At 39.3% G+C, this 27900-nt stretch overlaps 1 protein-coding gene across 2 annotated transcripts in view; it reads left to right on the top strand.

The window, feature by feature from the left end:
* The first annotated feature begins 14329 nt into the window (after positions 1-14329).
* The window catches only part of ELMO1 (engulfment and cell motility 1), a 3030107-nt gene continuing 3016536 nt past the window's right edge, over positions 14330-27900 (top strand). The window contains exon 1 of one of the 2 annotated variants that reach the window (XM_044065043.1): positions 14330-14460. The gene's annotated coding sequence lies outside the window, so the exon portion shown is untranslated. The remainder of the gene's footprint in view (positions 14461-27900) is intronic. The other variant, XM_044065038.1, reaches the window with a different exon arrangement.

Genomic DNA, 27900 nt, shown 5'->3' with positions numbered 1-27900 from the left:
GTGAAGTCCTTCAGGATAGAACAGCATGCTTGAGTGTGTTTTTGCACAAGTATCTTACAAGAGTTCCATGAATTTTTATTGTGAACTGCCTTCAGGGAACTGGCATATGTCCTCTTATTTACAGCTAATAAATCTTGCACTTCAGATGTCTTTTATTGTTGCAGTCTGGCACTATATTTGGCCTTCACCTAAACGCTATTTGACCTCTGCATGAAAGGCTGTGTAAAACTTATGTTCTGAATGGATCTACATGCACTAAGTTTTCATTATGTAAAAAGTAAATGTCTGATATACTTAACTAGAAAAAAATATTTTCACCTGTAAAATGTAATGACTGCAGTGCGATGCTTGCATTCGGCTAAGCAGTGGCTAGATGTTCAGCAGACATGGAGAAATAAAAAGGAACACAAAAAAGTTCAAAGAAGTAATGAAGGACCAGAATCATTGTTGAGGAAAAGGGATATATGTCCTTTGCTATAGAAAATCTTTTCAATTTCCCCACTGCAAATCTTCAGATTGGAAGGCCATTGGGAGGGAGAGATAACTTTTTTTACTCTAGGAACTAGTCAATCCTTGTTTCTCTTTGACTAGATGTCTCAGGGAGATAGCTAGCAGTATCTGAGTTGAGGCTGTTAAAAATAAAGGAATCAGATCTTGAGACTGTCTTCCTACAATTAAAATTAAAGGTTCCTTCTCCAGGCCTATTTTCTATAATCTCTAGTCATAGTTCTGCAATAAAAAGCTGTGGAGTCAGTAATCACATTTCTAGCAGATGTCTTTGTTAATCAAAGACAGACCTCTCATGGTCTAACTGCCATCTCATAGTCTGCTATGTTAACCTCACCTCCTATATCAATCAACCATAGTGAGTCGATGTGTATCCATGCCCAGGACCAGTCAGGGTTCTGATTCCTGGTCCCCCTTAAAACAAAGCCATTTATCACCTCCCCTAGCTGAAAATATTATTAGTACTTGATTAAATTAGGTCCACATACCTGCCACCTTTTCAATGGAAACTCTGTTCACCCAGTTCTCCCAAGTCTTCCATATCACTGGCTTCCTGTGTCTTTCAAGACAGTTACTGTGCCTTTAGTTATCTTTATCTGCATACATTTCTAGCTCCCTATTTAAGAAAGAGAAAAGATTGAGAAACTCTCCTTTGGAAATTTGCTCATTCACCTTCTTGAACTGATGAGACCAAATGTAAATGACCTTTAAGCTAACCAATAATGGCTAGGTATCCCCTTTGATGAGTTTGTTCCACAATTTGTGAGGTAACCCTTTTGATACAGATATTTACAAGCCCTAATGCCTTTCTCCCTGACTTTGCTTGTCCCCTGTGGTACCTTAGTTCTTTAACAATGTTCCATTCTATCCCATCAAAGACTCACATCCTCTGTGCTCCTTCCTGCCATCCATGCTTGTTGACCAGACAGACTTGCTTCTACAGGAACTTCTCTTTCCTGTTATGTGACCCCCCCCCCATCTTTAGCTATCAGTTCCTTAGCCTTTACTATTTTTCTATATTTCACCTCATTATTACCCACTCTTACTTTTTTCTTATTCCTCCTATTAACCCATGTAAATGACTTTTACTACAACACTTCAAAATAATCATTTTTCACTAGTCACTGAGCCCCTTCTTCTGAAACCTCATAATTACCCACCACAGACTTAACCTTCCTCGAGTGGCTTCTTATGTAATGTGCTCATCTGACTAGTGCCCTAAGCTTGGGTACTCAACATATCTTTGCCTTTTATGGTCCCTGCAGTATCTGCTGACATCCCCTGTCCTGAATCTCCTGCAGACATGACTATATGTTATACATACACCACAAGACTCTCCTGACCTCCTTGTTTACAGAATGCAACTACATTCCATGTCACTGCAAGACATAAAATGTCACATAAAAGAATTTCCCAGTGGTACAACACCTGTGCAGGGTAAAACTGACAAATAGAGAAATAAACTTGTTAGCTTAAATCATCATTAAGAACTAGTTAACTACCATTAACTTTACATTATACTCTCTTGTAGCCTTCCCCCTCTGGCTTGTCTTCATCTGGTTTTCCATCAAATATCATAAGTCCTTCATCAGTTACATTAGGAATCTCCATGGCAAAGCCCAAGTTTGTTCTGAACTAGTATTTAATGGGACCACTTACACTGATCCTGCTGACTTAGCCAGCCTGCTAGCTGATAGGTTCAGTGCAAACTTCACCCCCTTATCACCCCCCCCAAGGCCCAGTCAACATCCCCGATACTTGTCCCACACCTCGCATCTCTGTAGATAATGTGTTAAGGCCCTATCCAAGGCATCAGGCTGTATTTTGCACCATCTCCAGCAAGAACTAGCTTTGCCATTGAGCACCCTATTAAACCACAGCATAATTACAGGCTTCATTCCAGCAGAGTGGAGAACCACCATTGCATTCCCTTGCACAAACATGCTGCCACTACTGACCCAGGAAACTCTTGCCCCATTAGCTTGACAAGTCTGATCTATAAAGCCATGGAGTGTATTATTATGGATCTCATAAACAAGGACCTAGGCAATCTTCAAGCACTTGACACCACCCAGTTTGGACTCCTCAGGGGCAGATCTTGCCTATTGAACCTAGTTGACTTCTTTGAGACTGTCACCAAGGCCCTGGATGAGGGAAAGTCAGTACATACAGCTTACCTTGACCTAGCCAAGGCCTTTGACATAATCCCCCACTAGAACATCATCACAAAATGGACAAAACATGGTGTTAATCCCTATCTAGCCAGATGGGTGGCCAACTGGCCCACAGATAGGACACACAAGGTCAAAATAGGTGCCGCCACTTCCGACAGCAGACCTATCACTAGTGGTGTCCGCCAGGGATCTGTCCTGGGACCCCTACTGTTTGGCATCTACTTCTAAGAGGTCCAGGCAAAGACAAGGGGCCTGTGGCTGACAAAGTTTGCAGATGACTGTAAGTTGGGTGTTGTCATCGACTCCCCAAATGATGTTAACATACTGCAAGAGGGTCTCAAGTAATTGGTGCCAAAGTCATGGCCTTAAGTTAAATGCAAATAAATGTATTATCATATGATTTGGCAAAAACACAGCCCCTGGTGATTACCACATCAACGACAAACCCCTAAGCACACAACCTGTGGTGAGAGACCTGGGTACTCAGGTTGACAACAATCTCACATTTGACCATCATGTGGCAGCGGTGGTCAGAAAAGCCTTTTACTTGGTTCATCTCATAAATAAAGGGACTGCATCCAGAAAAAAGGAGGTTATTACCTCTCTGTACTCTTCCCTTATTAGACCTATAATTGAGTATAATGCCCTGTTTGGTATGTACCTTTCCAAATACCTGCACCAACTAAAAAGGTCACAAAAATACCTCACAAAGAGAACACATGGCCTCCAACACCTGTCCTGTGTGGACAGGCTTAAATCGCTATCACTCTACTCGGTATCATAAAGATTGCTCAGAGGTGATCTGTACCTCACCTACAAGGCAATATCGGACCCTGCTCTACTAGAGATGGTCCATATCTGTAAGTCTAACTCCTGGCACATTACCCACTTGATAGGCCTAATTCTAATATGTGACATCAGCAAAACCTGCTGGAGAGGCAGGTTTGTCTCCCAGAGGCTGCCTTGTCTCTGGAATAGACTTCCCATACATGTCAAACAGAGTACCTCGCTGACCCTCTTCAAGTGCAACCTTGATGAGTGGATGGGAAACCACAAATTTGTCCCAGGAGTTCCACCTTTGTCCCTCATTGACAGGGGCGACAGGTGTTGGCTGAGGTTTCTTTTTGGGGATAAACTCTTGGATAGGCTTGTAAGGGCTCCAGGACTATTAGCCTAGTAATCTCCTATGATCATGACACCAGAACAACTGTCATGCCCCATCCATCTCAGCCATATTCTCTGTTATGCACATCTACACCCCCCCCCACTTCCTGTCTCCCTCCTTCTTTACTCTGTACTGTTTCTCCTACATTACCAAGTACCAACTATACAATAACTAGCTTTAAAAACTGATGCACTGTACCCCCCCCCCTTAACCTGCATTGAGTTAGGCATAGCATTTCCTCAAAAGCACTCAGTAACCCTTTCCAAAGCTCCCTGTTCAACTTAAACTGCATTATCTAACCTCTCTCACTATACATGAAACCATACAAATTATGTTTTTTACATATCTGAGCATATCATTTAGTAAATAACATACTTCCCACTAAACCTAATCCTGATCTCTCATGACAAGCTGCCAGATCTCTTGACCTAAAAACAACCTACTGTCTTAGAAATAACTAATGACTCATTTATTTATTACCCATAAAATCAAAAGGCACACAATGATATCAAACCAACCTTCTAGGTTTCCAGCCCACTACTCACCCGCTGTTTGTGCTGGCTATTCAACTACTTGCCTTTAACTAAATTGTTCCACTCCACTGAAGGAAGTCCATTCCCCTACCCAAAAGCAGCCCTTTATTACTTTTCTCTTGTTGTTAGCATTTATTTCAAGTTTATTTATTTATTGAAATTTAATTATCAGGAAAGTCAGGCTGAGTAGGTGCTCATTTTCAGCAGAGGCCCAGAGAGAAAAGCTCAAAAGTATTACAAAAACCTTTTAAGAACAATAATTTTACAATCTTCAAAAATAATACAATACAATAAAAAACACCTACATTTTAAACAATTATACCAAATTAGAGATACTGTGAAAACATTGGTTAAGAATAGTTACAATTTATATGAAAATGATTTAATATTTAGAGAAATTTAGCTAGTTTTATGAAATTAAGGGTAAGCCAGTATAATACAAACAGGAACTGCAATATGAAGTGGGAGAAAAAACAGGGTTATGGCATATTGACTGATTAAAGTAAGGAAATGATTGAAGAAGAGGGGAGTAAGGAGGAGTAAGGTATGAACAGGTACTTGTTCATAATTAGGTATATAGCTTATTTTTGGTTGACTGAGTCAGTTTTTTGCTAGAATGGTTTTAAAAGACTATAGAGAGGGTATTGACCTGATGGATACAGGTAATGAGTTCCAGGCCTTAACAACATGGTAAGAGTACAGATCATTGTGGACTGACAAGAGTTTTGGTCATTGTATCATAATGACCGAGTAGCAACATAATACTGTAGATGGTATTTAGTGCTGGACAAGCAGATGGATGATCAAATAATTTTATAGGTGGTGAAAAACTGTATATGTTAGTTGATGGGGTAGTTCTAACCAATTTAGGCTTTTTAGTGTTGTGCAGTGGTGGGTTCTGAAAGGGATATTTGCTAAAAATGTAGCTACTTTAATATAGCATTGTTCAAGTTTTTCTTTTTGTGATGTCTGGATTTTAGTAAGCATGGGAGCTCCATAAAGTAGTAAGGGGAGGAGTTTAGTAGTGGCAATTGTAGTTTTAGTTGCACTGGTGAGAGAGTTTTTGGTCGTGTAAAGTATACTTTTTTTATGCAATTTTGTATATGCAGGTTGAGTTTAAGATTATCATTCACTACCATCCCTAATAATTTGCTATGAGAATAACGTCAATGGTTGCATTATTAAGAGAGATGATTTTAAATTTTGTTTTTCAAGAGACAGGGATCTGAGGAAGAAAGAAGCAGTTTGTTTTTTCTAATGGGGGGGGTTAAGCAAGAGTTGTGAGTTCCATAGCCATGTTTCAGTGTCTGTTAAAGCTTCCTGAGTAATTTTTGGAAATGTGCCAGGATGTCTCATGTATATATGAGTGAGTAAGTTGATACTAGGCTAACTGCCCTGAAGGGACATTTTAAGCCTAGCCAATAACCCAAGATCAGAATTAAACCCTGTACCTTCTGCTTATGAGGTGAAGACCTTAACCATTATGCCATCTGCATATTGTATTAGGGAGGCCTGTTGTATGGATGTGTAGAGGCTGTTGGTGAGAATGTTAAAGATGAAGGGACCAAAAAATAGAGCCTTGTGGTACACTGGTGGCGACTGGAAGGTGCAGAGAGAGGGTGGAGTACTATTTTACTCATTAATATCTATTGGACAAGTAGCTTTTGAACCATAGAAGGGTGGACTGAGTGAGATAAACCTAGTGAGGACATTTGAAGTAGAAGTTTGCTGAGACAAACTGTACTGAAGGCTTTAGACAGGCCTAAAAATAAGGAGAAGACTAGTGTGTGGTTATCTGTAGCTTTAATGACAGATTTATAAAAGGTAGAAGGGCAGTATTAATACTATGGGAAGGATAAAAGCAGTGTTGTGTGCGGATAGGAGTTTTATTTTTATTTTATTTTACATTTGTTGACCGGGATAGTCTGACTGGATACATGACCATTTTCAGTGGAGGCCCAGGGAGAAAAGCTCCAAGGTAACCAAATTAGATAAAAAATGCAATCTATACAGTAGTTGACATATATAAGCAAGCAATAAGGTTTATGATTAACAATTTATGCAGATGTTGCATATCTAGGCAGATAAAAGTAATTCTGGGGTAACGTAATTCAAAGCGTAGGTCTTCATTAAGTTGTTCAAGTCAGAAAGCATATTGTTTTTAAGTCATACAGTTATCTACAGATAAAATATTTACAGTGGTTACATGCCAAAACACATTAGAGTTAGACAAGGTAAAGGTCAGGATAGTGCAACAGGTAAGCTAAACTAACTATTTTAGCCTCATTGTCAAGAAGAGTTAGTCAGGTTTACTACATTGGCATAGCCAGTTTAACATCAAATGTTAAGTCTAGTCTTGAATTGACTCAGGGAGTTGAGCAATGTAATTTCTGTTGGTAGAGAGTTCCAGGTTTTGCTAACAGAGTTTGCGAAGAGAGAGTCACCGGCAGAGTTTTTAGTTTTGATAGACTGGAGTAGTAATTTATTAGAGGATCAAAGTGGCCAGTGATTGTGATAGGGGGTAATAATATTTTTAAGAGCAGGAGTATGATTTGGATTGTAAAGTATCTTATAGGCAGTTATCATGAGGTTATACTGGATCATGCTGGGTAGTTCTAGCCACCTAAGCTGGTTTAGGTTAATACAATAGTGAGTCCTATAAGGCAGGCCGCTGGCGAATCTGGCACTATGGTTATAGCAGATGGAGGGTTTGTTGCCGACAGATTTGTTTAGGTTGATGAGTATCGGGGATGCATACAATAGAGTTGAAAGAAGGTGAGAACGAGCTATGACAGCTCTAGCAGGAGGAATTAAAAAGGCTTTTATCCTGTACAGAGAACCTAGTTTTTTATTGATGGTCTTTATAGTTTGATTAACATGTAGGTCGAATTTGAGATTATTATTGATTATTATGCCACGGTGGTGGTGCTGCGGTAGCGTTGTCGCCTCACAGTTAGACGTTGCCCGTTCGATTCTCAGTTAGAGCATCTTCTGTGTGGTGACATGCGTGAACGGGCATTCCTTTGTTGAAGGTTGTGCATTAGGCCCAGCAAGCCAGCATGCAAAACTCAATTGACAATCATTAGTGGACCGGAGTTCCGGTGTGGCGACCCCTAACCGGGAAAAGTTGAAAGACCCAAACAAACACCTAGCAGTTTTGTAGAGGAGTCTGGGGAGATTATTGTGCCATTGTTAGTGAATGCAGTAGACCTGTGGGTTGGTGAGAATAGGAGTAGTTTTTTTTTTTTTTTTTTTTTTTTGGGATTCAGGATCAGACAACGTCCAGAAAGCCAGTTTTCGATAATGATAATGTTAAAGGTGGTTTGTTTGGCTGACCACAGTTCGTTTGTAGAAGTGGCCGAGCAAATCAGGGTGGAGTCATCAGCATATTGGACACAGCTGACTGTAGGGATAGCAGAATAGAGGTCGTTAATGAAGATGGAGAAAAGTAGGGGCCCTAGTATGGATCCCTGGGGTACACCTAGTGTGTTGGGTAGTAGATTAGAAAGCTTACTTTGCCACAGGACAGCCTGTTGTCTATCTTTCAGATAGGACTGGAACCATTGGATGACTGTATTATCTAGGCAGAAAGTTTTCAGGGTATGGATTAGTAGTTGGTGATCCACCATATCAAATGCCTTGGAGAGGTCCAAGAAGGGGGCTGAGGATAAGTTATTGTTATTGCGATTGTGGTTTATGATATTAGAGAAGGCTAGAAGGGCTGTGGTAGTACTGTGGTGTGGTCGGAAGCCATGCTGGGAGTCTGCCATGAAGTTATTCTGAGTTAGGTGATGCATCAATTGTCTATGGATACATTTTTCCATGATTTTTGCAAGTGGGGATAATATTGCTATTGACCTATAGTTGGATAGTTCAGTAGAGCTACCTCCTTTGTGAAGTGGGATTACATAGGCTATTTTCCAAATAGAGGGGATTCTGGCTTCTGCTATTGTTTGATTGATTAGTATTGAGATTGGGTAAGCAATGGCATCAGCTGCTTTTTGTAGATACTTGGCAGGGAGTTGGTCAGCGGAGAGAGTAGTTGGTTTCAGTTTTTTAATTAGGGTATGGATGAGGGAGGTGGCAACTGGTTGGAGTCTGAGTGTAGGTTGGTTACTGAGGGTGTTGATTTCATGACAGTGGGGGCTGAGAGGTAGCTGACTTGCTAGGGCTTGAATGGTCTCAGTAAAGAAATGGTTAAAACTGCCAGAGACTTCCTCAGGAGGTTTATCAATGGAGGCTAAGGGGACTGGTGTGGAAGTTTGTCCAGGATGTAATAGCTTGTTTATACCTGCCCAGAAATTCTGAGGCTTGTTATGATTTATTTCCTGTAGATTATGGTAGTAATTTTTTTTGTGTAGTAAAATGGATTTTTTAGTAACATTCCTAAGTTGCCTATATTTGATGTGGTCTTGGGGGTCTTTAGTAGATCGCCATAATGCCCATACCTTATTTCTGAGGGCAATTTTTTTGTTTGGACTTTTTGGAAAGCCAAGGTGCAGTTTTTGCCTTAGTTCTTGTTGAACGAACGGGTGCATGAGAATCAAGGATTTCTATGAATTTGTTGTTAAAGTACCTGACTGCTTCATCTAAGGGGAGGTGTCTTAAAACTGACCAATTACATGAGTTGAGTTCTTGTTGGAATTTAGTGGGGTTAAAGTTTTTACTCTTTCTTACCAATCTAAGTAAGGGTTGTTGGGGGTTGATGGCTTTGTACTTAATAATATAGGTGGGTAGGTGATTGCTTAGGTCATCAGTGAGGGTCCCAGAGGTGTACATTTGGGGATGACTATTTATAAGTATCCAGTCAAGTATGTTTTCTTTATGGTTTGGTTTACCTATCCTGGTAGGGGTTGTGATGACTTGTGAGAATGCATGCAGGTTGATATGGGTTGTTGGGGAGTCTGAGGAACAAGTATTCCAATCTATGTTGAAGTCTCTGAGTAGTATGGTTCCTTGGGGGTAGTGACATGTTAGCCAGTGAAGGGTATCTTCGAGTGTGGCTCCATTATTACATGGGGGAATGCACATACAGATGATATAGATACATTTATTTTTGTTAATTTGTAGTTTGGTGGCAAGAATTTCAGAGTTGTTAGTTTGAGATTGTTGTGTAGATTCAATGGTGACATTCAATGCAGATTTATATAGAACTGCTACCCGACCCCCTTTCCTTGAAGCACGATCAAGCCTGTATATGTTATATCCAGGTGGTAGTACTTCATTGTCTGTAATGCTAAGTTTTAGCCAGGTTTCAGATAAACAGAGAATATCAGGGGAGTGGACAGCTAGGAGTGCATGGAGTTCATGTACCTTGTTATTAATACTTATAATGTTAAGGTGACAGGCCAGGAGAGAGTTAACTGGCCTATCAATTGTAGGTTTATAACTTGGATTACAATTAGGCGGAATAGGTTTGACTGAAGTGGATGGGCCTGGGTTGGGATGGATGTCACCACCAAGTGTTAGGTCGGTTCTAAGCCTAGTAATGAGCTTCAAGAGTTTATTTATGAGTTTATAATAATGTTTTAATCTGGAACTAAAGCTTCTGGGATTGGCAGGTTGGATAGCGAGAACAAGGTGCAGGGCTGGACACTGTACTGTAAGACTGGTGAAAGGAGGAAGGGCTAACAGTTGGGGAGAGAGTGTGGCCTATTGGGTACTGATATCCAGTGACATACTGGTTTTCATACAGGGTGAGTAAATAAGGGGCCAGCAGAATGGTTAGTAAGGAGAGGTATAGCATTATGTGTGGAGGAGTGCGGTAGTAAGGGGTCAGAAATTGTTTGGGTGGTGCAATAGCAGAAGAAAGGATGCTAGATTTAGAAGTGGGGGAGGAGAAAGTCTGGTAGGTGGATACTGATAGGTACTTTAGATGGGGGTGTGGCTATGTTACTATAAATTCAGGGGTACTGGGGGCGGGTGGCATTTGGGGACAGGGAGGGGAGCGAAGTGAGCCTGAGCGAAGCGAGGGCAAATGGAGTGGTGCTAACACAGATTACAAATATTTGCTAAGGCTTCCTGGAGCCATAGGTAAGTATTGAAAGATCAAATTTAAAGTTCAATACCTGTGCTGTAAACTATATTTAGGGTTCTTTAGGGAATTTGCTAGGTTTAAATTATAGGTTGTAGTGTGTGATTTTTCAGGGTTATAAGGTGGGAAACCAATATGTAAGAGTAAGATTCCGGGGTTTGTTAGCTTAGACAAATAGTGTTGTAGAGTACAAGGGGTAACTGGTTTATTTAGGGCAGGAGGGAGCCAGATTTCTATGGGGGCAGACTATAGGTGCTTTAGACCCAGGTCAGCAGTGTAAACTTGCAGAGGATTACAGGTTTAGGTAGGATTACAGGTTTAGGTATTAACCTTATCAGTTTGTTGTGGTCTGCCTTCGGACAGGCACAATTTCTGCAGGGTAGCTTTCTTCAGGTTGGAGAGCCTTTTTAGTCAGGGTATTTGAGGGGGACTACCTAAAAGTAAAAATAGAGTAAAAATAGCATTCTTACGGGCACACAGAACTAACCACTGTGCAAGCAAACATTTGTTTCCCCTTCATCTATGGTATTTATGGTATTATACAGCTCTGTGAAGTTGCGAGCACTATAGATGCTTTGTTTGCTTCACATGGGGCTGAAAGCAGAGTAAATGTAAGCTGGCTGTGGTTTTACTGTAAACTACATTAAGCACAACAAGAAATTTGCAAGTAATTAAGGTAAACCTTCCTGTAGGACATGCACAAATTTCTTGTTGTGCTTAATGTAGTTTACAGTAAAACCACAGCCAGCTTAGATTTACTCTGCTTTCAACCCCATGTGAAGCAAACAAAGCATCTATAGTGCTCACAACTTCACAGAGCTGTATAATATCATAAATACTGTAGTTGAAGGGAAAACACAAATGTTTGCTTGCACAGTGCTTAGTTCTGTGCGCCTGTAAGGATGCTATGTTTACTCTATTTTTACTTTTAGGTAATCCCCCTCAAATACTCTGACTAAAAAGGCTCTCCAACCTGAAGAACGCTACCCTGCAGAAACTGTGCCTGTCCGAAGGCAGACCACAACAAATTGATAAGGTTAATACCTAAACCTGTAATCCTACCTAAACCTGTAATCCTCTGCAAGTGTACACTGCTGACCTGGGTCTAAAGCAAATATAGTCTGCCCCCATAGAAATCTGTCTCCCTCCTGCCCTAAATAAACCAGTTACCCCTTGTACTCTACAAGATAGTTTAGCAATTATTCTTGAAATACATTTTTCAAGTATTTTAGAGAGGAGCTATAAGAATGGTATAGGTCTAAAGTTAGTGATGTCTGTTGAGTTTCATCCTTTCTGTAGAGGGTAATGTGTGATTTTTTCAGAGAAAGGGAATATGGGATTTCTCGATTGACCTATTTATAAGGATTGAGGCAGGATTGGCAATGCAGTTGGCTGCTATTTTAATGTACTCGCCTTGAAGGTCATCAGCTGAAGTACAGCATGGGTTGAGTTTGTTTAAGAATAATTTTTTGCAGGACGTAGGCATAGGTTTGAAGGTAAAAGTGGATGTGGTGACATGTGAATCCTTGGTTAGGGATGCTATACTACCTATGAAATAAGAGTTGAATTTTATTGCAGTTTCAAGTAGTGAGTTCTTAAGAGAGGGGTTAGGGTTGAATTTTTGGCAGAGAGCTAACATTTTCTTAATGGTTGATCAGAATGCTTTAGGGTTGTGTTTACTATTGTTCTGAAAGTATTTATAGCATATTTTTTGTCATCATTTTAATTCAGTTTCAGAGCATTCTGAAGGTTTTGAGATATTGTGGGGTTTTATATTTTTGCCATTCTTTCCATGTTTTTTCTCTGTCCTGCATTAGCATTCTACACTTTTCGGATCGCCAAACTGCATTACTTGTTATTAATCTCTTCCTTCTAAGGGGGTGCAAGGCTATTTAGGAAAGCTGAATTAATTTACAGCATTATCTAAGTGGATTAATATTTTATTAAACTAATTTCTAAGACTGTCTCTCTTATTTTTTTTTTTGTATTCTAGCATGCCTTCTCTCCCTTTCTCTGTCTCTCTCTATTTTTTTATTATAAAATGTAACACTTGAGACTGAACGAGGATTACCGGACTGTACTTGTGAGCTTGAGGCCTGCCCTGCAAACTGCCAGAATATTTATTACTCCAGTGGGGAAAAAGAAAAATCTTTGGGATGCTCTTCCTTTTCCGTATTGACTGAAGCACCCATTCCCTCCCTGACCTAGCCTGACTTACCCTAAAATGACCTGCCACCTGTCCCTCACCTACTTCTATTACTATCCTCCTCACCTGCTCTAGCTCAGTGCTCTCCTCCCCAGACAGTGCTGTCTGGCTGCTATGTACAGCCATCCTTACACAGAATGGAAAGGGGTTGCTTGTTGCAAATGTTTTGAATACACTGGTGAAAGGGGGCCCAGAATGGCTTAGGTTAACATTGTTAAGTCAATCAAAATCGGAACACCAAATAGCTACCCCAGTCAAAGGAGAAGTATTTCAGTGAGCTGTGCTCTGTGTGTAATATTTGATTTGAGAGAACTTTTGTAGGAAGATATACCATGTTATCGTATGGATCATTTGGTGATAGGGCAGTTATGCCTGACGGGGTTGGGGCAACATGTATGACTGACAGTGTGCAGTACTAGACGTTATAGTACAAATCGAACTGGCTAGACCGCCCATTTTAACATACCAAGCCTGATGTTTGTTATGGTGTTGGTGGGGTTGGGGGATGACTTGTGTAAATCCAGCTGCAGAAGAGCCATCAGGGAGTTGGCCTCAGATGTGTCTGTTCTGTGCATGAAAGGCAGGAGTTTGTGCCACGTTCATTCAGTGTTTCTAAAGATTGCACCGCACTCCAGCCGAGTGTCATCCTTTTGCGGAAGTGAGCATCCACCCTGGGTGTCAGTATAGCAGGCATTGCACCATGCTTGCCAGATAGCAAGGATAGGAGTTGGTACCATAAGAAAAATACTCTAATCCTTACTGGATGAAAGCAAATTTATTCTCAGTCTCAGAACAATACGTATTATATTGATACGCTTCGTATACTCTTTGATTATATAACTACAATGCTCTTTTACAAACCTGTAAAAATTATTGCTATATAAAGTAATTAGAAAAAAAAACATACAAGAGCATTATTCCGGCGACAGCCCCGACAAGAAAGCGAATCATATACCAAGAACGGTAAAGGTGATATTGCAAAATGACAGCAAAGCAGTAAGCGTACAATTAATAACCTGCCTGGATTCTGCTTTGTGCTTCCACTCTTTTGTGTCTGCCGAGAGTTTTAGCACAGTCACACTTTCTCCCCCAAGACCAAAAAATATGTCAAGACTCAAGACATAAAGTTATGCACAGTCCTGAAAATCTGGGGCACTGCACAGTATGCTTCCATTAATGCAATTAGCTGTGGGATTAGTTAGTCATATTTCTTTGCAGTAACGTTCTGATTTTCATAACTACTTGGGAACAAATTTGACTCCTTTAGGCATTACTGATGCTTCTCTAACTGCGCAAAAAGTTTTTTTGCGTGATTACAAGACATCTAAGGCAACAATAAACAACAAAATGGTACAATTTTAATTAAAAAGGCAAACGCAATCAAGTTCACTTTCTGCATTTTGATACCCTTAATGTGGTGAACAGGCGGTAACTACCTGGTTGCAGAAGACAGGCTTAACATCACACGTGGAACCTTAACCACTACGGGGCGACAGGAAGGGAATTAAAATAAAGGGGTTTGGAGAACTGCATGCCCTGTTTAGTCACCATTAGCGAAACTGATAACCGAACTTGGAAACACTAACTTATTTGAAGAGCTACCTCAACTTCATCCTTCAAACAAGAAAGCGCTCAAGTCTAGGAAGCTGCTGGTGACGTAAGTGTCTGACAGTGCCCATGCTGTAGTGACAGCTCATGGCCAGCAGGGGGGAGAGGAAGTCGGCGCCGTCCTGCAGAGTGCAGGCCAACAGAACGACATAAGCGACAAACTACTATGGTCACAGGAGTTACTTTCTTGTTTGGGGAAGCGACAGGAGCCTACATTAAGACCCAAGTTACAGGTCAGATGTAATCTGTATCCCATTTACTTTGTTAGGGTTTGTGTGTGTTACTGATGTGGACTGAACTACATCTTCAGATGTTTGGTACTAGTAAACAGCAGTACCAACCAAATCTGAGTCAGAAACAACCGAGTTGTGTGCATGAAGAAATTTATGCTGAGCTTTGCTAAATCAAGTTCTCTTCTTGTTGGAGAATACATCTTCTCCACCCTTGGCTAGCGGACCTGAATTGGCCTGTTTTATAATAATTCTGTAGTGTGATTTCGTCCGTGTGATACTGTACTTCAGTTCATAGTGGTAGTGTTTCTTATTCTCCCGTTATATGCAGTTCTGTAGTCAGCAGCAGTAGGGTGTGTTTATTTGTATCAGTTGTAAAGGCATGTTGGCAGACATCCCACTAGTATTTTACTGCGGTTCTTTACAGCTAACAAGCTTCATTGGTCGATCTCCGTTAGCCACTGACTGGGGCAACTAACTGGAAACATTGTGGAAGAACTTGTTTACACAAACATAGGACTGCAGAGTGTAACTTGGTTGTGAAGAAGTGGGATTTAAGTTGGTGCTGTTTTCCGAAAGTCACAATTTGAAGTGTATGATGCTGCCAACTGATAAACATTTGACAGCTACTCCAAAATTTAAGTGATGAGGCTTGCGCACTAATCTGTATCAGTAACCTAACTAATCGGAATTTTCTGGTAGGCTGTTATTACTTAAAAAAAGTTTCAGATTGCCACGTTGTTGAAGCGTATACATACATCTGCATTCCGGTATTTTATATGGGATGCCCATAGTGCAATATGGTGCATGTCATTTTCTTCCATGTTTGCCTTTGTGACTTTCCTGTCGGTCGTTTTGTAGATAGCTGCTCCCTTTCATGTTTCTTTGGATTAGGTTCTTGATGGTTTTCTGGCTCACCCCCCCCCCCCACACACACACACACACACCCACACACACACTTTGGTGTATGTTACACAATAATCTTGAGCTATACTGTAGTTTATCAAAGGCATACTCTTTTTTTTTTTTTTTTTTTTTTTTTTACAACCACACTCCTAAAATAAATATATGTTGTCATTGTGTTTTATGTATTTATTTATATATATATATATATATATATATATATATATATATACACACACACACACACACACCCATATCTCTTGTTTGCTGAAGAGTAGGAAAAAAGTAGGATCCATGTCCAAAATCAGTGACAATTTAAAGTTAGTAAACCAACAGGTTTTCCCCTAGTATGCTGATGAATAAAGAAGTCTTATAATTTCAGTTTTTATTAACAATGTGAGTCTCTCTGATTTATCAGAAAAATGTAGGAGGAACTGGGCAAATGTAGGCAGCAAAAGCGGGGACAATTGAGAGCTATGGATGCACCTGCCACAGAGTCACAAACTTCCTTCTAAACTGAAGATAGTTTACATTTTTCCCCAAACTTTCTGGCTGTTACCCTGTAATATTATGGATCATGTAAGGCAGTGCAACACAGGCTGAAAGTTCTTACAGCACAAATGCTTCCATTGCCTGATTGTGTGACTCTGAGTAAGTCACTTAAGCTGACACTGTTCTTTATCTGAATGTTGAAAAAGGTCCATGGAGATCAGTGCTGTACTCTGGAAAATAAAATGCATGTATAAATCTCATGCACAAAGTAGTTTTAACACGTGTAACTTTGGTCAAAGTAGCTTTTTGGTGGCTCATTTCTTCCCCTTTTATTTAATTTATGATTTGGAAAGTATAACACTTGTTGTCGTTATCTGCTCAGCATCTGTTAATCCAGAAATTGTTTGTGCATCTTGGCTTATATAATGTGTGTGTTTCACTACACCCACTTTTGCACTGCTGTTGTAAAATTATGCATAACCTTAAAAGCTTTAGGTTGGCCTGATCTGTCAGTCCATATTCATCTTTTTTTTCTTTTTCCTCAGGCTCCGGTATCCGAACCCGTACCACTTGCTTCAAACACTTACTATTAAAAATGTAAACTAGACTTTTTGGATTTGCTACATGTGTTAACCTACAAATTCTCGAACCATGCTACCAGTTTAAGGATTTTCTAATCTTTTTTTTGTCATATTGCTGAGACTTGGTACACTCTTGCTTCCATCACACATACAAAAAATGAAATGTGCTTCCCAATAAAAGAAAAAAAAGAAACTTATCTGAACAGTGCTTCCTGCCCACAGGTTATTACTTTAACTTAACTTTTTTTTAAAAAAAACAGGGAAACCTGTTGTATCTTATTCTTGTTTTAATCAGCTAATCTTAATTATTTGTTGTTCATGCATCTTCTTGCCAGTCATCTTCAAACCTGCAACTGGTCTGTGTTTACTGTTCCACCTGTCTTGTAGTTGTACTCATTGTCTATGCTCTTACTTTAATTTTATTTTTTCCGTTTCTTCATTCATGCCCTTCTTTCTTTACACAGCTACTTTCCTCACTGTACCACTTCAGCTAGCATCTTGCACGTTTGATTTTATCCATGCTTTCACTCCTCTCTATTCTTGCTTTCTCTCCTCCCTTGATGTTTGAACATTATTATAGTATTTTTGTATTCTGTGTCCTGAGTTGTTATAAATGTTGTATGTAGAAAAATGTGACAAAATGTTATCAACATTGCTTTAGAAACTAATATCTAGTACCTAAGCAGGTACATTTTCAGTAGTCATTTTTTGCAATACATTGTGCACTTTGCCCTATGCAATTATTAGTTTTTTTTCTGTTGTATTTAATAAGTGTTTAATTTCTGTTGCAAACTATTTTCACTGTAATCTTGTTTGTTTTTTTCTGTGCATCTACTGACTTTGGGCAGTTTAACTTTTCTAGTCAGTAAACAAACATTTGTGGTATGTGGACTGTAACATGTTTACATTGCTTGTATTGAGTGCTGATAATACAGCTTAGGTGGTACACATCTGGTGGTAGAAAAAAAACTACAGAAGATGTAAGAACTTCATTAGGTACTTTAACTTAAACTTTCCTCCCCAGGTGAATACTAGTACATTTTTTCAGTCACCTTTGCCCCAAAACTTACTCTGCTGTTTGTGCAAGTTATAGTTTTCTGGCAGAAACTGTGAAATGAATAAATTGCACATGTTACAGGTTAGGTTTCTTATTCTTCAGAAGGTGTATATAAATCTGCTTGTCAAGTGGGTAAGAGCAGTATTTGAAAAATATTGATAAATCTTGAGACCTGTGCCACCCTCATTTATTTTTGCTGGTGGCAGATTCTGCAAATCGGAGGGCAGGATTATGGCTGTGTAGTTGGGTGCAGTTGGAGACCCCGTAATTCTAATTTCTTTGCTATAAGTGTTGTGTAATTTTTGAAACCATCACCACTTTTTATTGCAACTTAAATTTGCAGATGCAGCAATGTCTAAGTACAGGCCAACCTTATTCTGTCATTGTGAAGGTTTGTTGTATAATTTAATGCGCCAGATACACAACAGTGCTTACATAAGCAGTATTTAATAGCTGTTCAAGTAGGGCAAGTCATATGAAAATTTCTCTTGTAGCTATCTTGTACTTTCATTAAATTTCATGAATATGCATATATGCAGTAGATTGCAATTTATTTTAAAGTTTATTCAAAGTAGTTGTCAAACTTTTTGAAGAAATTATGGAATTGAAATGAGGATGCTGCCTTTGTAAAAGTGGACATTAAACAAAGAGCTGCTGTGCTTTTGCTGCTAATGTTTCATAAGTGTATGTTTTCATTAATTCATAATTCACAGAAGCCTCTTAAAGCATAATTTCAAAAGTCCTAATGCTTGCTTATAGAGTTAGCAGGTGTGGTACTGTTTACTGTATGTCATTTTATTGTCACTTTTTGTCAAATACAACTCTGCAAAGTAGCATTTGCTGAAAAACAGGCTCAACTATTCAACTATTTGCCATTCATAGCACCACATAGGTGAGACTCCATTCACCTAGGGATGGAGGGGGGGGGGTGATGTTCAAGTCGTATGATGTGGGAGTTTGGCAAACTGTAGTGGGCAACATTCAAGCAGATATTGCTTAAACTTGGATTTAAGTAGGATATTTAATGCATGTGATTTTGAGTGATACTGTAGCAGGAAAGTACACAGTGTAAGGATACTTTCCATGTGCAGAGTGTAACTGGAGCCTCCTCCTCGACTAAAGTATGTGTCAGTAAAACAGAGATTTGCACTAGTGCCTTTTCAAGGGATGGTTAAGTTTGCCTTTGCACTTATGTAAGCTTGCCTGACTACAGACCACTGTCGAAGAGATGTTGTAAGTTGCCAACGTTGCATTGTGTACTTTATTAGTTAGTAATCTGTGTCTCATTCTGATCTGTCAAGAATAATGCTGCAGTCTTGCTTATTTCATGTTGATAGCTGGGTGAGACTTGCTGAAGCAAAGGCCATTTGTTCAGGGGACAGCTGCAGAGAAACACGCTCTCTGCACAGTATAATAATGGCAGTTTTTGCACTTGAAATTTAACGGTTGAGAATAATGGAACAATAACGTAATAAGCATGCATGCAATTTATTGATAGAAAAGTTATTTGTGAGCAACTGTAGTTTGTCATGCATCCTTCAATCTGCTGTCCTGGTGCTGCCCCCCCCCCTCGGATTGGAGCTACCCTGGAAGGGAAAATGCATATAGTCTTTCCCAAGTACCCCCCATTAATGTCATCATGATAACAGGAAGTAAAGTGGTAGTGGACAGTGACTTGTGAGGTGGCTAGGAAGCCAGGCTTGCTTGCAACATTACATAGACTGCTTGTGCCAGGGCTTTTGTCATTTAGGCCCTGTCCCTTATGCTTGGCTGACATCATGGTTCCATGCAGAGGCACAGCAAGGGAGCCTCCCTCACCTATGTTGTGACATGTCTGTTGAGCAGCCTGCCTCCAACTCACATCAGTACTGATCGCAGTGCTTATGTATTACCGTGAGTCCCCAGCATATCATTGCCCCTTTCCCGAGGAGACAAAGCCTTGTCATTGCTCTTCTCACCCTGCCAGCTCCAGCAGGTGCCTGCAACACTAGTTGAACTGGAGTGGGTTCTAGTCAATGTTTTATATCTTTGATTGGGTAGTTGGTTAGCTAACATGTTTTTGGGAATGTATGAGGAAAATGGAGTACCTAAAGTAAACCCCTACAGATGTGCAGAGAACATGCAGAAACTATGGAAGCTGTGACCACAACTCACACTTGAGCTCCAGATTCTGGAGGTGTGAGGGAAATGAAAATGTAGTAAAGAATTTTGTTTGTATCAGATGACACAAGGAACACTAGAAGCAGGCTTGGATAGTTGAGAAGAAACAGTAAAGCAGGTGCCTGCTCTATCTTATGAGGAAGGATGAAAGTGGTGCATAGCAGATATGATAGCAATACAATAAAAAAGGCAGAGAATGGTAGGAAATTGAAAAGTAGGGAAGACTAAGTAGTGATCAAGCAAGCAAGATGTTACAGTACCAGAGTGATACTGTGTGAGAGCAGAAGTGTCCCTGAGAAGTGTGAGTGTGTGTGTGAGAGATGCATGCAGTCTTACATAAGAATCAAGAAAAAGGAGTGATACTGGAGAATGGGATTGCATTGTTTCCTTAGGTTAATGTGGTATAGGGAGACTTGTTTTTTGCGTAGACTAGTTGGAATTGTGAACAATGGCATCTACAGTATTCAGTCCATCTCTGAAGCAAGGATACTGCTCAAGTTGATTATGTTCAGAGGCAGGGAATTTTGTGGATAAGAACTCTGAAAGCTAGTATTCAGGTTGTTTCTTTGAATTTTTTAGGGAGCGACTACAGAATTATTAAGTTTTCTTTCCATCAGTCACAAATTTCTCTATTAGCATGTAAGAATGAATCTTTTTGCATTATTCGTATGCAGGATTTCGTATTTGCCGCAGTTTTCTGTACTATTTCACCTTAACATTCACTTGAGTTGAGATGAAAATGTAGTAACATAATTTAATAGCCTTAAGTCATCTGCTGACACTATTACCGCACAAGTGCCCTGCAGGCATTCACCTCACGACTGTGCCATCTTCTCCATTTCCTGTCCTCTTTCCTTGGCCTGCTCAGCACCAATATTTACACAATATTTATTCCCACGTTGTACATTGTGTTGGTTATTTCTGTTTGACATACTTATTGTGTGGTCTGGTGAAGTACAGTTTTCTGAATTTATTGCACAATTGGAGTCAGCAAGTTCACACACAGTGTGAACACGAATCGTACCAACTTTCTTGATATTGAGAGTACCAAGGATATTGATGGGGTATTTACAATCTACAGAAAGCCTACTTTCTGAATACTTTCCTGCATTTTACTAGTTACCACCCCTTGCATCAAACAAAGGGGGTGGTGAAGAGTCAATTTATAAGGGTATCTCACTTGACCTTTGACAATGTATGTATCCAACATTTTGTCAAGTTAAGATCTATGTTTCTTGACCGTGGTTATCCAACTTCATTGGTGGAAGATTTTTACAATCAGGTTCTACAGGAAAGGTATTATTAAGAAGGGTTTGGAGAATTACAAGCTCACCACTTGTGAGAAAGGTATGAGTTCTGATTTAAACCAGAATTTCTGTCATTATTCCAATATGTTTTTGCATTATTTATTAGATGTGAATGATACAGAGAAAATTGTATGTAAAAACTGGTCTATTCTTCAGTGCAGTGATGTTTTTTTTACTTCAACCCCTAACTAGGAAAAGCCGAAAGACGAACAAAAACCTTCAAGAGTAAACCAAAAATTTAAGAGCATTTTACAGAAATCGATCAAAACATCTCAGAATAATTTGTTCATGACATCAAAAATGTGACATTTGCCTTTACTGACACTGATTTTTGGGGAGTGTGCTACTTGAAAAAAATATTTAGAAACATTTCCCTTGTGCATTTAGTAAATTTAAATTCATGGTGCTTGAACAGATTGATTCTGCTGTATAACCAGGGGACTGCTAAAATCTGCTTTTACATTGAGAGATGCTCTTGCAGCTTCATTTGGATGCTGCAAATTATCCAGGTCTTAATGAAATTCCATCTCAAGTGAATTGAACTTATGTGCTGCTAGACTATAATTTTATATATTTTCTATCTTTGTTGCTGTGTCTGCATTTGGTTAGTATGCTCAACATGCTGTGTGATGTACAGTGTTTTGGCTTTATCCCTTTTAAATATTATGGAGCCTAAATAGTTTATGATCCTTGATGGTGTGTGTGAAGAGTTTACAGACGCCTTGCTATATGCATTTTCCTTGGACAGAAACCTTCATATGGGATTGTCAGGGAGATGAAATTCGATACTCTGGCTTTAAATATTTTAGTGGACTTTTTCACTATGCTTACTTGTGATTTCTTTTCTGCCATCTAGTAGGGCAGGTGTATATATGCTGGGGATCACGGTAGGCAGTAGGAGAAGTAAATCCCTCCAGTGTATTGTTACCCTAAATCTTTGGGCAGCAAATTAGCAGTAGATAGAGTGGACACATACTTTTAACTCCACTCAAGATAACATCACTAAGTCAGGAGATCCCTTGGGGTTGAAAAACGTAGTGGGTTAAAAGACTTGACGAGCCCAAGATGAAAGGTAGCAGAATCGTAGCACATTAGGCCTTCACTGTAGGACTGCTAAGGAGTGCTGTAGTGGGTTGCAAAGTATCAGGTAGGCACAGTGAAGTCTGCACTGTTACAGGTCTTCAAGAAGAGAACTTAAGTGTTTTGTTAAATGCCACATCGTAATACAGATCCATTGTAGTGTGTTTTTGAATGTTACTTCATAGTGAGTCAGTGAAATTAATGGCTGTGGATAGGAATGAATTAAAGGAAGTGCTAGACCAGGATTCTCATTCACATGACCACTGGTACTATATGAGGTCCAGTAAACTCAGGCAAGGGCAACAGTCTCTAAGGCAAAAAGAAATGCAGGCAGTGTAGCTGGATAAGTAGTGTAGTAACTTCCTTCTTCTATAATTATGCTCGCTTGAGGACTGCTCGAGATCAAAGGGTTGTGTGTTTGTGAGATCTCTGTACTAGAAAAAAGGGAATTGACTTAAATATTTACAATATTCCATTTAACCTTTTATATGAAGTCGCCTTCGTATATCCACTGTACACGTGTTTGTTTACAAAAATGGCTGCATTGCCTCCGTTCCATTATTTCCCTACCTTGCTGTTGGTATTAAGACTGTGCACTCATCCTTTTCTTAAAGGAGTACATGGTCCTTTGCTGACTGAAAAAAGAATGTGCATTGTGTTTGTCTAATAGTCCTGTATGAATTTTTGCTTATAAATATACTTTGTCTGTTATGGTAGTTAAGGTTATGTGGGAAGAGACTAAACAAAAAAATACAAAAATGGGAAACTGGATGCTGTTGTCTTGAAGCCTATGGATAGCAAGATAAAAGCAGTAAAAATATTTGTAGTCTCTTTGTTTGTATATACAGGTCAGAGATATTTTTATAAACCAGAGGAAAAGTTGTGTATAGCAATTAATAGAGTTGAAGGATTTTATCTGGGAGGGGAAGAGAGCAAGAGTCAAGTCATATAAGTTGAGACTTCCAATAGAAGAAGGTGTTTTTAGGCTTACCTGATTTGGAGGGATATTTTACAGTTACAAGAAATAAGGAGAGACTTGGAGAATAACAACAATCCTATTTAATGTTGTATTCATAAAACAGCAGAAAGTATTCTGAGAATTTAACCAATGCAGGAATGGAGAAGGGAGATTCTGCTGATAGGGATGATTACAATTGGGGGTACAGAGAATAGGTAAGAGGGGTCTGGATTTTCCTGCAGGAAACTGGCAATGGAACCAAGGTACTTGGGAGCAAATAATTAGAGGGGGAAAAGAAGTAGAATGAGAAGAGGCCAAGAAGACATTTTGACTGCAGGCTAAAGACTGCCCTCCCCAGCAGGGATTGATAGCAGACTGTAGGAAAGAGACAGGAATGGGGGAATTCTAAGTGAAAGACCTGCACTGGTAGAATTGTTACCTGAATCAAGAACAGCAGCTGCTGTGGGGAAAAAAAAAGATAATTAGTAGGACGTGTATAATGTTGCACAATAACTATAGAATTTAGTCAGAGAAAGTTAGAAAAGATTGGGAAGAGAGACTGGAAAGGCAATTCACAAAGAAAAAAATGGGAGGACATATTATGGCCCCCAAGTATGCAACAAAGCCTAGAAGATTTAGGATTTTTGCTTGGAAGTGTTTGCATAGTTTTATATACTCCAAGCAGACTCCAAAGAGTTTTTCCTCGGGTAGGTGCAAATGTTGGGAGGTGCAATGGGGAAGGAGGAAGTAACTGGGAACATGTGTTTTTAGGGAGTTTAATGAATTGATAGACTTTAAAAATTCCCTACAGAGTACTGTGCCAGAAATGTTGGGTGAGCAAATGGATGTAACTAAGGAAATGATTTTTTGAGCTTAGATACAGGATTTGAACTGCCTAGACATAGTAAGGCCTTATTAAGTTTAATTTGGGTAACTGTCAAAAAAAGCAATTACTAGAAAATGGAAATCCGTCTAAATGAAGCGACCAGGAAGTAGTTAATATTGTGACATAGTTAAAAAAAAAAAACTGGAAATGGGACCTTTAGAAAAGGATAGTAGCAAATTACATAGAAAAAATATGGAAATTATGTGTGAACAATACATGCAGGGAAATGTTTAAGGAAGGGGTGAATTGACCAAGTTATGTAATATTTGATTATTGTACAAAAGAATAATTGATGAATACTGTTTGTAACTGTGAGCAAGTGATTTTTTTTTTTTTGTATAAATGTAAATTTTTTTTGTATAAATGTAAATTTGTCTGTCACAAGTGATAATTCAATACATGTGTTTAAAAAAATATGAGCATCATACTTTTTGTTTTTTTTTTTCTGGGCAGTGCTTTTGTGACCACCTGATGTCATCTTTGCACATCTAGAACACGTCTGGTGCATTTACATGGTTATAACTCTTGAATTCATTTGGCCCATTATAGAGTACAACGCCCCTTTTGGTATGTACCTCACAAGACATCTACAACACCTGGAAAGGCCTCAGAAATGCCTCACAAAGAGGATTACTGGCCTCAAACAGATGCCCTACGCAGACCGTCTCAAGAAACTCCAGTTTTACTCCGTAGCATATCGCCTACTCCGAGGTGATCTCTGCCTAACATACAAAGCTATATCAAACCCAGAGCTGTTGGACATGCTCCACTTAAAGAAATCCCAATTCCTCTGAGCTACACGCTCTGGGGACCTAAACCTTGTCACCACAGTAAACGGAACATGCTGGAGGGATAGATTCCTGTCCCAGAGACTTCCCATACTCTGGAACAAACTACCTATCTATATCAAACAAAGCTCCTCATTAGCACTCTTCAAGAAAAATCTTGATTGGATGGGAGATAGGAAATTCACCCCGGGGATCACTTCTGTGGCTCTGCTTGACAGGGGCACAGGAAAATAATTTTCTTGGGTGGCAAAAGCCGGGGTACTGTTTTGGCTAGGCTTATGTAGGACCTAGGGCCAATAGCCTAGTATCTACCTATGCTACTCATAAAAGACAGCCAGAACTCTCAAGTCAGATCTGATCATGGTAGCTAAGCTATGTAAAGTTGTGGATGGAGTCTGGAGTTTATAATGGTGTTTGGCAATGTGAAATATGAAATTTATTGGAATAAATGCTGAAATTTGTCTTTGAAGGTGTCGGGGCCCCCAAAGCGAGTAAGGTATCTACACAATATATTAATATGAAAATGTATTTTAAGGTGTCGTGGTAATATTGAATTTTAGTTGTTTTTTCATGCTGCATGATTATGACCCTTGTACTACTGTAGCTGCCCTCATCCCCTCTTCCTAAATGCTTTTATCCTGTCTGAATACATGTAAATAGGATTTACAAAACTGTGGATATTAAAAAGAGCGTGTAAGACTCCACATCAGTTACAGATAAGTAACTATCCTTATTTTCCTGCCCACTCTTACTTTGTATTTGTACCCTCAAGCCTTAGGCTTTAATACTTATGGATTAACAGCGTAAAATTGGAAAAAAAAACAATGATGTTGTAGGAACTGTACAGTGATTTAAACGCTGTGTGGCGCAGACACCTGAGGGGTATTACTGGGCTTGAAATTGCTTCCATTGATAGTGTCCTTGTCAAGTCTATGCACGACTGCCTTTTTTTTGCGGTAGAAGAGTAAATGGTCTGAAGATGTGCCCATCAAGTTTTTCTTTGTGATGTCAAAAGAGTAATGGGGCATGTATGAACAACACATGTAAACCTGTAGAAAGCTAAAGGCACATGCCACCTGAAGCGGTCAAGCATTTGGACTAAACTCGTTTGGGACCCTGTTATTTGGGACCTACGTAGAAGCAGCAAATCAGTAGTGGGTTAGCCCTGATAGCAGTAACCAAAATGAACTGTCAGATATTTCTCCAAAAATATACTAAAAGCTTGAGTTAGGTTCAAGATGAACATTTCTTTATTCTAATGCGGTACTGCTTTCCCAAAGAAAACTAACAGCTGAACTGCTCTTTAGTAAAGGTGAGGTTGTATGCGTTACATCCTGCACCTAGTACCATTCTGACAGCCTGACTTCTGATGGGATCTAAGGTTGTTAAATAAGGGAAAGGTTTAGTAAGCAGAGAACTGCTATCTTACCTGAATAAATTGGAGTGATCTTTTCAGCTGTTTCTTTACTTGTGTCAGGTTGCTTTTGGGATAGAAGTGAAGTAGCTGCAGGTTGCTTTTGGGATAGAAGTGAAGTAGCTGTAGTTACTAATATGTGGAAACTTGGCTAGATTTTTGTCACTGTTGAGGCAGGAAAACTGAGTAGCTTTTTATAAAAAAGGATAAGCTAGTCCCTCTTTTAATACCCCAGTGATTCTCCTTATTAAAGGACGGCTGCACTGCAGCTGTAACAAAAACAAAGCAAAAGAAATATAGAAGTGCTAAAAAGTCTGGGAAGGTAGGGGCGGAGAGTGTGGCCTGTTATAGATGGGTGGATTAGTTGTTGTTGGGAAAAGTAATACAGTGTTTTTAAGTGCTGCTTAACCATACTTACTGGACATCCCCAGCAATAGACAGGTATGAAGTTGCTGGAGAATGTATCAGTAATTTGCATGAAACTAAGAAAAGAGAATATGAAATTTACTTCTGTGAAACTGCAATGTAATGCACCTTTGTTTTTATGTGAATATACAAGTTTATTTGTACATTGTCATTTATGTATCTGTCTATATTTTCTCTACCAGGTTCCCTGCAGGGATCATGTCCCTGTTTCAGAGTCTATTGTTTTTTTTTTTTGGGGGGGGGGGGTGCTCAGAAAATTGATACATGTCACAACTACCAACAAAATAACCACCAAAAGATACAGAATGAGGTTCAGTAGGGAAATCCTTTATAGGGTTGCTATAATAAGAGGAATTCCTGCTGAAGTACTAAAATATGCACATACCTATAAACAGACACAATAATAAGTCCATATTACAAGTTTGTGTGATACTTTGTGGGTATCTGTTTGCAATAACTAAATCATAGTAAGTGATGTAATACCTTCTGTAAAATAGCTTCGATTTTGTGAGATAGTTTGTGTAATGCTGCAAGAATTGTCAATTATAACTAGATGGAATGTATAGCACAACCCTGCACTGTAGTTTAAATGAGGAAATATTCTGTATTGCTGTGGTTTAGGAAGGCAGCTTGATAACAGGTGGTGGATAGGTATGTTCTTGGAGTTCTGTCACCTTACCTGCTGTTAGTTTTGTTTAATGTTATTGGGTGTTGGTCGAATGATCTTACTTCCCTGGAGGGGGTCTACCAGGTTAACAAGGTTTTCAAATCTGGGCAGGAGTTGCTGTAACTTAATTTGTGGGTAAAGGTGACTTGTATGCATTTGCATTTTCTAGACCCTTCACTTAACATGAAGCATACCACAGTAGTAGGAGCAGTTAAGTTCATCAGCTGCAGATTTTGCAATTTATAAACTTTGCTAATCATTTAGTTACTTAACTTTTCTTGTATGTACTGATTTCACTGTTCATAAACTCTTACCTCCATTGTATACCATTCTGAAATATTATTCCCTTACACACTGTGATGCATTCATGTTCATCTTCTATGATTTGCTGCTGAAATGCTGTGTGTGCATGACATTATTTTTGATTTACTCTTTGTTTTATGTATCATTACTAATTAGATTGTCACATTTACTGCAACTCAGACTCCATCGGTGGATTCTCTTTTTCCCATTACAGCATTTTAGCAAGTACATGAGCAAAAACCAAAAAAATGGTATGTAACGAGGGTTATGTATTTGCCTGCCATTGTTTCAGGTCCGAAGTACAAATACGTTAGACGTACAAGCAAGTCAAATTCTAGTGTGGGGAGTAGGCAGCCCCTAACACCAGTACCAAAGGGCATTGCTCACTTTTTTTATTTTATATATGTATTTATAATCTGAT

Source organism: Protopterus annectens, chromosome 3.part0, assembly GCF_019279795.1.
Source record: "Protopterus annectens isolate FY-2018-M chromosome 3.part0, PAN1.0, whole genome shotgun sequence".
Classification (NCBI taxonomy): Eukaryota; Metazoa; Chordata; order Ceratodontiformes; family Protopteridae; genus Protopterus; species Protopterus annectens.
The sequence above is the reverse complement of the archived record's forward strand: the minus strand, read 5'-3'. Positions and strand labels throughout refer to the sequence as shown.